This window comes from Phyllopteryx taeniolatus, unplaced genomic scaffold (genome assembly GCF_024500385.1).
Source record: "Phyllopteryx taeniolatus isolate TA_2022b unplaced genomic scaffold, UOR_Ptae_1.2 contig_26, whole genome shotgun sequence".
Lineage (NCBI taxonomy): Eukaryota > Metazoa > Chordata > Actinopteri > Syngnathiformes > Syngnathidae > Phyllopteryx > Phyllopteryx taeniolatus.
The window spans coordinates 864,437-877,689 of NW_026903184.1; positions in this window are offsets into that span (position 1 = coordinate 864,437).

Sequence of the window (13,253 nt, forward strand, 5' to 3'; positions counted from 1 at the left end):
AGCCTCTCGGAGGTCGTGCGGCCGAAACACGAGCGTCGAAGCATTCTGTTTCGCTCCAGTAGTAGGCCTTTATTGACTAAATTGTAAAATGACGACCTTTGTGATTTCGGCAGAACTTTTGAACCCTTAAGTTTGAGCTAGTGGGCTGACGTTCGACACACTCGATCGTTGTGAATACACCTTTCAGATGACGTATCTTCCAAGCCTCTCGGACTTCGTGCGGCCGAGCGGCGACCTTCAAAGCATTCAGTTTCGCTCCAGGAGTGGGCCTTTATTGATTAAATTGTAACATGACGACCAATGTGATTTCAGCAGAACTTTTGAACCCTTAAGTTTGAGCAACTGGGCTGACGTTCGACACACTTGATCGTTGTGAATCCACCTTTCAGATGAGGTCTCTTCCAAGCCTCTCGGAGGTCGTGCGGCCGAAACACGAGCGTCGAAGCATTCCGTTTCAGTCCAGTAGTAGGCCTTTATTGACTAAATTGTAACATGACGACCTATGTGATTTCGGCAGAACTTTTGAACCCTTAAGTTTGAGCTAGTGGGCTGACGTTCGACACACTCGATCGTTGTGAATCCACCTTTCAGATGAGGTCTCTTCCAAGCCTCTCGGATGTCATGCGGCTGAAACACGAGCGTCGAAGCAGTCCGTTTCGCTCCAGTAGTAGGCCTTTATTGATTAATTGGAACATGACGACCTATGTGACTTCGGCAGAACTTTTGAACACTTAAGTTTGAGCTTGTACGCTGACATTCGACACACTCGATCGTTGTGAATCCACCTTTCCGATGAGGTCTCTTCCATGCCTCTCGGAGGTCGTGCGGCCGAAACACGAGCGTCGAAGCATTCCGTTTCAGTCCAGTAGTAGGCCTTTATTGACTAAATTGTAACATGACGACCTATGTGACCGTCAAAGCATTCAGTTTCGCTCCAGGAGTAGGCCTTTATTGACTAAATTGTAACATGACGACCAATGTGATTTGAGCTAGTAGATTGACATTTGACACACTCGATAGTTGTGAATCCACATTTCAGATGAGGTCTCTTCCAAGCCTCTCGGATGTCATGCGGCTGAAACACGAGCGTCGAAGCAGTCCGTTTCACTCCAGTAGTAGGCCTTTATTGACTAAATTGTAAAATGACGACCTTTGTGACTTCGGCAGAACTTTTGAACACTTAAGTTTGTGCTTGTAGGCTGACATTCGACACACTCGATCGTTGTGAATCCACCTTTCAGATGAGGTCTCTTCCAAGCCTCTCGGACTTCGTGTGGACGGAGGCGACCGTCAAAGCATTCAGTTTCGCTCCAGTAGTAGGACTTTATTGACTAAATTGTAACATGACGACCTATGTGACTGTCAAAGCATTCAGTTTCGCTCCAGGAGTAGGCCTTTATTGACTAAATTGTAACATGACGACCAATGTGATTTGAGCTAGTAGATTGACATTTGACACACTCGATCGTTGTGAATCCACATTTCAGATGAGGTCTCTTCCAAGCCTCTCGGACTTCGTGCGGCCGAGCGGCGACCTTCAAAGCATTCCGTTTCGCTCCAGGAGTAGGCCTTTATTGACTAAATTGTAACATGACGACCTATGTGATTTCGGCAGAACTTTTGAACCCTCAAATTTGAGCTAGTGGGCTGACGTTCGACATACTCGATCGTTGTGAATCCAACTTTCAGATGAGGTCTCTTCCAAGCCTCTCGGACTTCGTGCGGCCGAGCGGCGACCGTAATTGCATTCAGTTTCGCTCCAGGAGTAGGCCTTTATTGACTAAATTGTAACATGACGACCTATGTGATTTCGGCAGAACTTTTGAACCCTTAAGTTTGAGCTAGTGGGCTGACGTTCGACACACTCGATCGTTGTGAATCCACCTTTCAGATGAGGTCTCTTCCAAGCCTGTCGGATGTCATGCGGCTGAAACACGAGCGTCGAAGCAGTCTGTTTCACCTATGTGATTGTTGTGAATCCACCTTTCAGGGGAGGTCTCCCCCAAGTCTCTGGACGGTTGTGGGCCTACGTCGAAGCCTTCCGTTTCGCTCCAGTAGTAGGCCTTTATTGACTAAATTGTAACATGACGACCTATGTGACTTCGGCAGAACTTTTGAACACTTAAGTTTGAGCTAGTAGGCTGACATTCGACACACTCGATCGTTGTGAATCCACCTTTCCGATGAGGTCTCTTCCATGCCTCTCGGAGGTCGTGCTGCCGAAACACGAGCGTCGAAGCATTCCGTTTCGCTCGAGTAGTTGGCCTTTATTGACTAAATTGTAACATGATGACCTATGTGACCGTCAAAGCATTCAGTTTCGCTCCAGGAGTAGGCCTTTATTGACTAAATTGTAACATGACGACCAATGTGATTTGAGCTAGTAGATTGACATTTGACACACTCGATCGTTGTGAATCCACATTTCAGATGAGGTCTCTTCCAAGCCTCTCGGACTTCGTGGGGCCGAGCGGCGACCTTCAAAGCATTCCGTTTCGCTCCAGGAGTAGGCCTTTATTGACTAAATTGTAACATGACGACCAATGTGATTTCGGCAGAACTTTTGAACCCTTAAGTTTTAGCTAGTGGGCTGATGTTCGACACACTCGATCGTTGTGAATCCACCTTTCAGATGAGGTCTCTTCAATGCCCGGAGGTCGTACGGCCGAAACACGAGCGTCGAAGCATTCCGTTTCGCTCCAGTTGTAGGCCTTTATTGACTAAATTGTAACATGACGACCTATGTGACTTCGGCAGAACTTTTGAACACTTAAGTTTGAGCTAGTAGGCTGACATTCGACACACTCGATCGTTGTGAATCCACCTTTCCGATGAGGTCTCTTCCATGCCTCTCGGAGGTCGTGCGTCCGAAACACGAGCGTCGCAGCATTCCGTTTCGTTCAAGTAGTAGGCCTTTATTGACTAAATTGTAAAATGACGACCGATGTGATTTCGGGAGAACTTTTGAACCCTTAATTTTAAGCTAGTGGGCTGATGTTCAATACACTCGATTGTTGGGAATCCACCTTTCAGGGGAGGTCTCCCCCAAGTCTCTGGACGGTTGTGGGGCCGAGCAGCGACCGTCAAAGCATTCAATTTTGCGCCAGTCGTAGGCCTTTATTGACTAAATTGTAAGATGACGACCTATGTGATTTCGGCAGAACTTTTGAACCCTTAAGTTTGAGCTAGTGGGCTGACGTTCGACACACTCGATCGTTGTGAATCCACCTTTCAGATGAGGTCTCTTCCAAGCCTCTCGGAGGTCGTGCGGCCGAAACACAAGCGTCGAAGCATTCCGTTTCGCTCCAGTAGTAGGCCTTTATTGACTAAATTGTAACATGACGACCTATGTAATTTTGGCAGAAGTTTTGAACCCTTAAGTTAGAGCTAGTGGGCTGACGTTCGACACACGCGATCGTTGTGAATCCACCTTTCCGATGAGGTCTCTTCCAAGCATCTCGGACTTCGTGCGGCCGAGAGGCGACCGTCAAAGCATTCGGTTTCGCTCCAGTAGTAGGACTTCATTGACTAAATTGTAACATGACGACCTATGTGACTTCGGCAGAACTTTTGAACACTTAAGTTTGACCTAGTAGGCTGACCTTCGACACACTCGATCGTTGTGAATCCACCTTTCAGATGAGGTCTCTTCCAAGCCTCTCGGACTTCGTGCGTCCGAGCAGCGACTGTCAAAGCATTCAGTTTCGCTACAGTAGTAGGCCTTTATTGACTAAATTGTAAAATGACGACCTTTGTGATTTCGGCAGAACTTTTAAACCCTTACGTTTGAGCTAGTGGGCTGGCGTTCGACACACTCGATCGTTGTGAATCCACCTTTCAGATGAGGTCTCTTCCAAGCCTCTCGGACTTTGTGCGTCCGAGCAGCGACTGTCAAAGCATTCAGTTTCGCTCCAGGAGTAGGCCTTTATTGACTAAATTGTAACATGACGACCTATGTGATTTCGGCAGAACTTTTCAACCCTTAAGTTTGAGCAACTGGGCTGACGTTCGACACACTCGATCGTTGTGAATCTACCTTTCAGATGAGGTCTCTTCCAAGCCTCTCGGAGGTCGTGCGGCCGAAACACGAGCGTCGAAGCATTCCGTTTCGCTCCAGTAGTAGGCCATTATTGACTAAATTGTAACATGACGACCTATGTGATTTCGGCAGAACTTTTGAACCCTTAAGTTTGAGCTAGTGGGCTGACGTTCGACACACTCGATCGTTGTGAATCCACCTTTCAGATGAGGTCTCTTCCAAGCCTCTCGGATGTCATGCGGCCGAAACAAGAGCGTCGAAGCATTCCGTTTCGCTCCAGTAGTAGGCCTTTATTGACTAAATTGTAACATGACGACCTATGTGACCATCAAAGCATTCATTTTCGCTCCAGGAGTAGGCCTTCATTGACTAAATTGTAACATGACGACCTATGTGATTTCGGCAGAACTTTTCAACCCTTAAGTTTGAGCAACTGGGCTGACGTTCGACACACTCGATCGTTGTGAATCCACCTTTCAGATGAGGTCTCTTCCAAGCCTCTCGGAGGTCGTGCGGCCGAAACACGAGCGTCGAAGCATTCCGTTTCGCTCCAGTAGTAGGCCTTTATTGACTAAATTGTAACATGACGACCTATGTGATTTCGGCTGAAGTTTTGAACCCTTAAGTTAGAGCTAGTGGGCTGACGTTCGACACACACGATCGTTTTGAATCCACCTTTCCGATAAGGTCTCTTCCAAGCCTCTCGGACTTCGTGCGGGCGAGAGGCGACCGTCAAAGCATTTGCTTTCGTTCCAGTAGTAAGACTTTATTGACTAAATTGTAACATGACGACCTATATGATTTCGGCAGAACTTTTGAACACTTACGTTTGAGCTAGTAGGCTGACATTCGACACACTCGATCGTTGTGAATCCACCTTTCAGATGAGGTCTCTTCCAAGCCTCTCGGACTTCGTGCGGACGAGAAGCGACTGTCAAAGCATTCAGTTTCTCTCCAGGAGTAGGCCTTTATTGACTAAATTGTAACATGACGACCAATGTGATCTCGGCAGAACTTTTGAACCCTTAAGTTTGAGCTAGTGGGCTGACGTTTGACACACTCGATCGTTGTGAATCCACCTTTCAGATGAGGTCTCTTCCAAGCCTCTCGGAGGTCGTGCGGCCGAAACACAAGCGTCGAAGCATTCCGTTTCGCTCCAGTAGTAGGCCTTTATTGACTAAATTGTAACATGACGACCTATGTAATTTTGGCAGAAGTTTTGAACCCTTAAGTTAGAGCTAGTGGGCTGACGTTCGACACACGCGATCGTTGTGAATCCACCTTTCCGATGAGGTCTCTTCCAAGCATCTCGGACTTCGTGCGGCCGAGAGGCGACCGTCAAAGCATTCGGTTTCGCTCCAGTAGTAGGACTTCATTGACTAAATTGTAACATGACGACCTATGTGACTTCGGCAGAACTTTTGAACACTTAAGTTTGAGCTAGTAGGCTGACCTTCGACACACTCGATCGTTGTGAATCCACCTTTCAGATGAGGTCTCTTCCAAGCCTCTCGGACTTTGTGCGTCCGAGCAGCGACTGTCAAAGCATTCAGTTTCGCTCCAGGAGTAGGCCTTTATTGACTAAATTGTAACATGACGACCTATGTGATTTCGGCAGAACTTTTCAACCCTTAAGTTTGAGCAACTGGGCTGACGTTCGAAACACTCGATCGTTGTGAATCTACCTTTCAGATGAGGTCTCTTCCAAGCCTCTCGGAGGTCGTGCGGCCGTAACACGAGCGTCGAAGCATTCCGTTTCGCTCCAGTAGTAGGCCTTTATTGACTAAATTGTAAAATGACGACCTGTGTGGCTTCGGCAGAACTTTTGAACCCTTAGGTTTGAGCTAGTGGGCTGGCGTTCGACACACTTGATCGTTGTGAATCCACCTTTAAGATGACGTCTCTTCCAATCCTCTCGGACTTCGTGCGTCCAAGCAGCGACTGTCAAAGCATTCAGTTTCGCTCCAGGAGTAGGCCTTTATTGACTAAATTGTAACATGACGACCTATGTTTTTTCGGCAGAACTTTTCAACCCTTAAGTTTGAGCAACTGGGCTGACGTTCGACACACTCGATCGTTGTGAATCCACCTTTCAGATGAGGTCTCTTCCAAGCCTCTCGGAGGTCGTGCGGCCGAAACACAAGCGTCGAAGCATTCCGTTTCGCTCCAGTAGTAGGCCTTTATTGACTAAATTGTAACATGACGACCTATGTGGCTTCGGCAGAACTTTTGAACCCTTAGGTTTGAGCAAGTGGGCTGGCGTTCGACACACTTGATCGTTGTGAATCCACCTTTAAGATGACGTCTCTTCCAATCCTCTCGGACTTCGTGCGTCCAAGCAGCGACTGTCAAAGCATTCAGTTTCGCTCCAGGAGTAGGCCTTTATTGACTAAATTGTAACATGACGACCTATGTTTTTTCGGCAGAACTTTTCAACCCTTAAGTTTGAGCAACTGGGCTGACGTTCGACACACTCGATCGTTGTGAATCCACCTTTCAGATGAGGTCTCTTCCAAGCCTCTCGGAGGTCGTGCGGCCGAAACACAAGCGTCGAAGCATTCCGTTTCGCTCCAGTAGTAGGCCTTTATTGACTAAATTGTAACATGACGACCTATGTAATTTTGGCAGAAGTTTTGAACCCTTAAGTTAGAGCTAGTGGGCTGACGTTCGACACACGCGATCGTTGTGAATCCACCTTTCCGATGAGGTCTCTTCCAAGCATCTCGGACTTCGTCCGGCCGAGAGGCGACCGTCAAAGCATTCGGTTTCGCTCCAGTAGTAGGACTTTATTGACTAAATTGTAACATGACGACCTATGTGACTTCGGCAGAACTTTTGAACCCTCAAATTTGAGCTAGTGGGCTGACGTTTGACACACTCGATCGTTGTGAATCCACCTTTCAGATGAGGTCTCTTCCAAGCCTCTCGGACTTCGTGCGTCCGAGCAGCGACTGCCAAAGCATTCAGTTTCGCTACAGTAGTAGGCCTTTATTGACTAAATTGTAAAATGACGACCTTTGTGATTTCGGCTGAAGTTTTGAACCCTTAAGTTAGAGCTAGTGGGCTGACGTTCGACACACACGATCGTTGAGAATCCACCTTTCCGATAAGGTCTCTTCCAAGTCTCTCGGACTTCGTGCGGCCGAGAGGCGACCGTCAAAGCATTTGCTTTCGTTCCAGTAGTAAGACTTTATTGACTAAATTGTAACATGACGACCTATGTGATTTCGGCAGAACTTTTGAATACTTACGTTTGAGCTAGTAGGCTGACATTCGACACACTCGATCGATGTGAATCCACCTTTCAGATGAGGTCTCTTCCAAGCCTCTCGGACTTCGTGCGGACGAGAAGCGACTGTCAAAGCATTCAGTTTCTCTCCAAGAGTAGGCCTTTATTGACTAAATTGTAACATGACGACCAATGTGATCTCGGCAGAACTTTTGAACGCTTAAGTTTGAGCTAGTGGGCTGACGTTTGACACACTCGATCGTTGTGAATCCACCTTTCCGATGAGGTCTCTTCCAAGCATCTCGGACTTCGTGCGGCCGAGAGGCGACCGTCAAAGCATTCGGTTTCGCTCCAGTAGTAGGACTTCATTGACTAAATTGTAACATGACGACCTATGTGACTTCGGCAGAACTTTTGAACACTTAAGTTTGAGCTAGTAGGCTGACCTTCGACACACTCGATCGTTGTGAATCCACCTTTCAGATGAGGTCTCTTCCAAGCCTCTCGGACTTCGTGCGTCCGAGCAGCGACTGTCAAAGCATTCAGTTTCGCTACAGTAGTAGGCCTTTATTGACTAAATTGTAAAATGACGACCTTTGTGATTTCGGCAGAACTTTTAAACCCTTACGTTTGAGCTAGTGGGCTGGCGTTCGACACACTCGATCGTTGTCAATCCACCTTTCAGATGAGGTCTCTTCCAAGCCTCTCGGACTTTGTGCGTCCGAGCAGCGACTGTCAAAGCATTCAGTTTCGCTCCAGGAGTAGGCCTTTATTGACTAAATTGTAACATGACGACCTATGTGATTTCGGCAGAACTTTTCAACCCTTAAGTTTGAGCAACTGGGCTGACGTTCGACACACTCGATCGTTGTGAATCTACCTTTCAGATGAGGTCTCTTCCAAGCCTCTCGGAGGTCGTGCGGCCGAAACACGAGCGTCGAAGCATTCCGTTTCGCTCCAGTAGTAGGCCTTTATTGACTAAATTGTAACATGACGACCTATGTGATTTCGGCAGAACTTTTGAACCCTTAAGTTTGAGCTAGTGGGGTGACGTTCGACACACTCGATCGTTGTGAATCCACCTTTCAGATGAGGTCTCTTCCAAGCCTCTCGGATGTCATGCGGCCGAAACAAGAGCGTCGAAGCATTCCGTTTCGCTCCAGTAGTAGGCCTTTATTGACTAAATTGTAACATGACGACCTATGTCACCATCAAAGCATTCAGTTTCGCTCCAGGAGTAGGCCTTTATTGACTAAATTGTAACATGACGACCTATGTGATTTCGGCAGAACTTTTCAACCCTTAAGTTTGAGCAACTGGGCTGACGTTCGACACACTCGATCGTTGTGAATCCACCTTTCAGATGAGGTCTCTTCCAAGCCTTTCGGAGGTCGTGCGGCCGAAACACGAGCGTCGAAGCATTCCGTTTCGCTCCAGTAGTAGGCCTTTATTGACTAAATTGTAACATGACGACCTATGTGATTTCGGCAGAACTTTTGAACCCTCAAATTTTAGCTAGGGGGCTGACGTTCAACACACTCGATCGTTGTGAATCCAACTTTCAGATGAGGTCTCTTCCAAGCCTCTCGGACTTCGTGCGGCCGAGCAGCGACTGTCAAAGCATTCAGTTTCGCTCCAGGAGTAGGCCTTTATTGACTAAATTGTAACATGACGACCTATGTGATTTCGGCAGAACGTTTCAACCCTTAAGTTTGAGCAACTGGGCTGACGTTCGACACACTCGATCGTTGTGAATCCACCTTTCAGATGAGGTCTCTTCCAAGCCTCTCGGTGGTCGTGCGGCCGAAACACAAGCGTCGAAGCATTTCGTTTCGCTCCAGTAGTAGGCCTTTATTATCTAAATTGTAACATGACGACCTATGTGATTTCGGCAGAACTTTTGAACCCTTAAGTTAGAGCTAGTGGGCTGACGTTCGACACACACGATCGTTGTGAATCCACCTTTCCGATAAGGTCTCTTCCAAGCCTCTCGGACTTCTTGCGGCCGAGAGGCGACCGTCAAAGCATTCGCTTTCGTTCCAGTAGTAAGACTTTATTGACTAAATTGTAACATGACGACCTATGTGATTTCGGCAGAACTTTTGAACACTTACGTTTGAGCTAGTAGGCTGACATTCGACACACTCGATCGTTGTGAATCCACCTTTCAGATGAGGTCTCTTCCAAGCCTCTCGGACTTCGTGCGGACGAGAAGCGACTGTCAAAGCATTCAGTTTCTCTCCAGGAGTAGGCCTTTATTGATTAAATTGTAACATGACGACCTATGTGATTTCGGCAGAACCTTTCAACCCTTAAGTTTGAGCAACTGCGCTGACGTTCGACACACTCAATCGTTGTGAATCCACCTTTCAGATGAGGTCTCTTCCAAGCCTCTCGGAGGTCGTGCGGCCGAAACACGAGCGTCGAAGCATTCCGTTTCGCTCCAGTAGTAGGCCTTTATTGACTAAATTGTAACATGACGACCTATGTCACCATCAAAGCATTCAGTTTCGCTCCAGGAGTAGGCCTTTATTGACTAAATTGTAACATGACGACCTATGTGATTTCGGCAGAACTTTTCAACCCTTAAGTTTGAGCAACTGGGCTGACGTTCGACACACTCGATCGTTGTGAATCCACCTTTCAGATGAGGTCTCTTCCAAGCCTTTCGGAGGTCGTGCGGCCGAAACACGAGCGTCGAAGCATTCCGTTTCGCTCCAGTAGTAGGCCTTTATTGACTAAATTGTAACATGACGACCTATGTGATTTCGGCAGAACTTTTGAACCCTCAAATTTTAGCTAGGGGGCTGACGTTCAACACACTCGATCGTTGTGAATCCAACTTTCAGATGAGGTCTCTTCCAAGCCTCTCGGACTTCGTGCGGCCGAGCAGCGACTGTCAAAGCATTCAGTTTCGCTCCAGGAGTAGGCCTTTATTGACTAAATTGTAACATGACGACCTATGTGATTTCGGCAGAACGTTTCAACCCTTAAGTTTGAGCAACTGGGCTGACGTTCGACACACTCGATCGTTGTGAATCCACCTTTCAGATGAGGTCTCTTCCAAGCCTCTCGGTGGTCGTGCGGCCGAAACACAAGCGTCGAAGCATTTCGTTTCGCTCCAGTAGTAGGCCTTTATTGACTAAATTGTAACATGACGACCTATGTGATTTCGGCAGAACTTTTGAACCCTTAAGTTAGAGCTAGTGGGCTGACGTTCGACACACACGATCGTTGTGAATCCACCTTTCCGATAAGGTCTCTTCCAAGCCTCTCGGACTTCTTGCGGCCGAGAGGCGACCGTCAAAGCATTCGCTTTCGTTCCAGTAGTAAGACTTTATTGACTAAATTGTAACATGACGACCTATGTGATTTCGGCAGAACTTTTGAACACTTACGTTTGAGCTAGTAGGCTGACATTCGACACACTCGATCGTTGTGAATCCACCTTTCAGATGAGGTCTCTTCCAAGCCTCTCGGACTTCGTGCGGACGAGAAGCGACTGTCAAAGCATTCAGTTTCTCTCCAGGAGTAGGCCTTTATTGACTAAATTGTAACATGACGACCTATGTGATTTCGGCAGAACTTTTCAACCCTTAAGTTTGAGCAACTGCGCTGACGTTCGACACACTCAATCGTTGTGAATCCACCTTTCAGATGAGGTCTCTTCCAAGCCTCTCGGAGGTCGTGCGGCCGAAACACGAGCGTCGAAGCATTCCGTTTCGCTCCAGTAGTAGGCCATTATTGACTAAATTGTAACATGACGACCTATGTGATTTCTGCAGAACTTTTGAACCCTCAAATTTGAGCTAGTGGGCTGACGTTCGACACACTCGATCGTTGTGAATGCACCTTTCAGATGAGGTCTCTTCCAAGCCTCTCGGACTTCGTGCGTCCGAGCAGCGACTGTCAAAGCATTCAGTTTCGCTCCAGGAGTAGGCCTTTATTGACTAAATTGTAACATGACGACCTATGTGATTTCGGCAGAACTTTTCAACCCTTAAGTTTGAGCAAGTGGGCTGACGTTCGACACACGATCGTTGTGAATCCACCTTTCAGATGAGGTCTCTTCCAAGCCTTTCGGAGGTCGTGCGGCCGAAACACGAGCGTCGAAGCATTCCGTTTCGCTCCAGTAGTAGGCCTTTATTGACTAAATTGTAACATGACGACCTATGTGATTTCGGCAGAACTTTTGAACCCTCAAATTTGAGCTAGTGGGCTGACGTTCGACACACTCGATCGTTGTGAATCCACCTTTCAGATGAGGTCTCTTCCAAGCCTCTCGGACTTCGTGCGTCCGAGCAGTGACTGTCAAAGCATTCAGTTTCGCTCCAGGAGTAGGCCTTTATTGACTAAATTGTAACATGACGACCTATGTGATTTCGGCAGAACTTTTCAACCCTTAAGTTTGAGCAACTGGGCTGACGTTCGACACACTCGATCGTTGTGAATCCACCTTTCAGATGAGGTCTCTTCCAAGCCTTTCGGAGGTCGTGCGGCCGAAACACGAGCGTCGAAGCATTCCGTTTCGCTCCAGTAGTAGGCCTTTATTGACTAAATTGTAACATGACGACCTATGTGATTTCGGCAGAACTTTTGAACCCTCAAATTTTAGCTAGTGGGCTGACGTTCAACACACTCGATCGTTGTGAATCCAACTTTCAGATGAGGTCTCTTCCAAGCCTCTCGGACTTCGTGCGGCCGAGCAGCGACTGTCAAAGCATTCAGTTTCGCTCCAGGAGTAGGCCTTTATTGACTGAATTGTAAAATGACGACCTTTGTGATTTCGGCAGAACTTTTGAACCCTTAAGTTTGAGCTAGTGGGCTGGCGTTCGACACACTCGATCGTTGTGAATCCACCTTTCAGATGACGTCTTTTCCAAGCCTCTCGGACTTCGTGCTGACGAGAAGCGACTGTCAAAGCATTCAGTTTCGCTCCAGGAGTAGGCCTTTATTGACTAAATTGTAACATGACGACCTATGTGATTTCGGCAGAACTTTTGAACCCTCAAATTTGAGCTAGTGGGCTGACGTTCGACACACTCGATCGTTGTGAATCCACCTTTCAGATGAGGTCTCTTCCAAGCCTCTCGGACTTTGTGCGTCCGAGCAGCGACTGTCAAAGCATTCAGTTTCGCTCCAGGAGTAGGCCTTTATTGACTAAATTGTAACATGACGACCTATGTGATTTCGGCAGAACTTTTCAACCCTTAAGTTTGAGCAACTGGGCTGACGTTCGACACACTCGATCGTTGTGAATCTCCCTTTCAGATGAGGTCTCTTCCAAGCCTCTCGGAGGTCGTGAGGCCGAAACACGAGCGTCGAAGCATTCCGTTTCGCTCCAGTAGTAGGCCTTTATTGACTAAATTGTAACATGACGACCTATGTGATTTCGGCAGAACTTTTGAACCCTTAAGTTTGAGCTTGTGGGCTGACGTTCGACACACTCGATCGTTGTGAATCCACCTTTCAGATGAGGTCTCTTCCAAGCCTCTCGGATGTCATGCGGCCGAAACAAGAGCGTCGAAGCATTCCGTTTCGCTCCAGTAGTAGGCCTTTATTGACTAAATTGTAACATGACGACCTATGTGACCATCAAAGCATTCAGTTTCGCTCCAGGAGTAGGCCTTTATTGACTAAATTGTAACATGACGACCTATGTGATTTCGGCAGAACTTTTCAACCCTTAAGTTTGAGCAACTGGGCTGACGTTCGACAGACTCGATCGTTGTGAATCCACCTTTCAGATGAGGTCTCTTCCAAGCCTTTCGGAGGTCGTGCGGCCGAAACACGAGCGTCGAAGCATTCCGTTTCGCTCCAGTAGTAGGCCTTTATTGACTAAATTGTAACATGACGACCTATGTGATTTCGGCAGAACTTTTCAACCCTTAAGTTTGAGCAACTGGGCTGACGTTCAACACACTCGATCGTTGTGAATCCACCTTTCAGATGAGGTCTCTTCCAAGCCTCTCGGTGGTCGTGCGG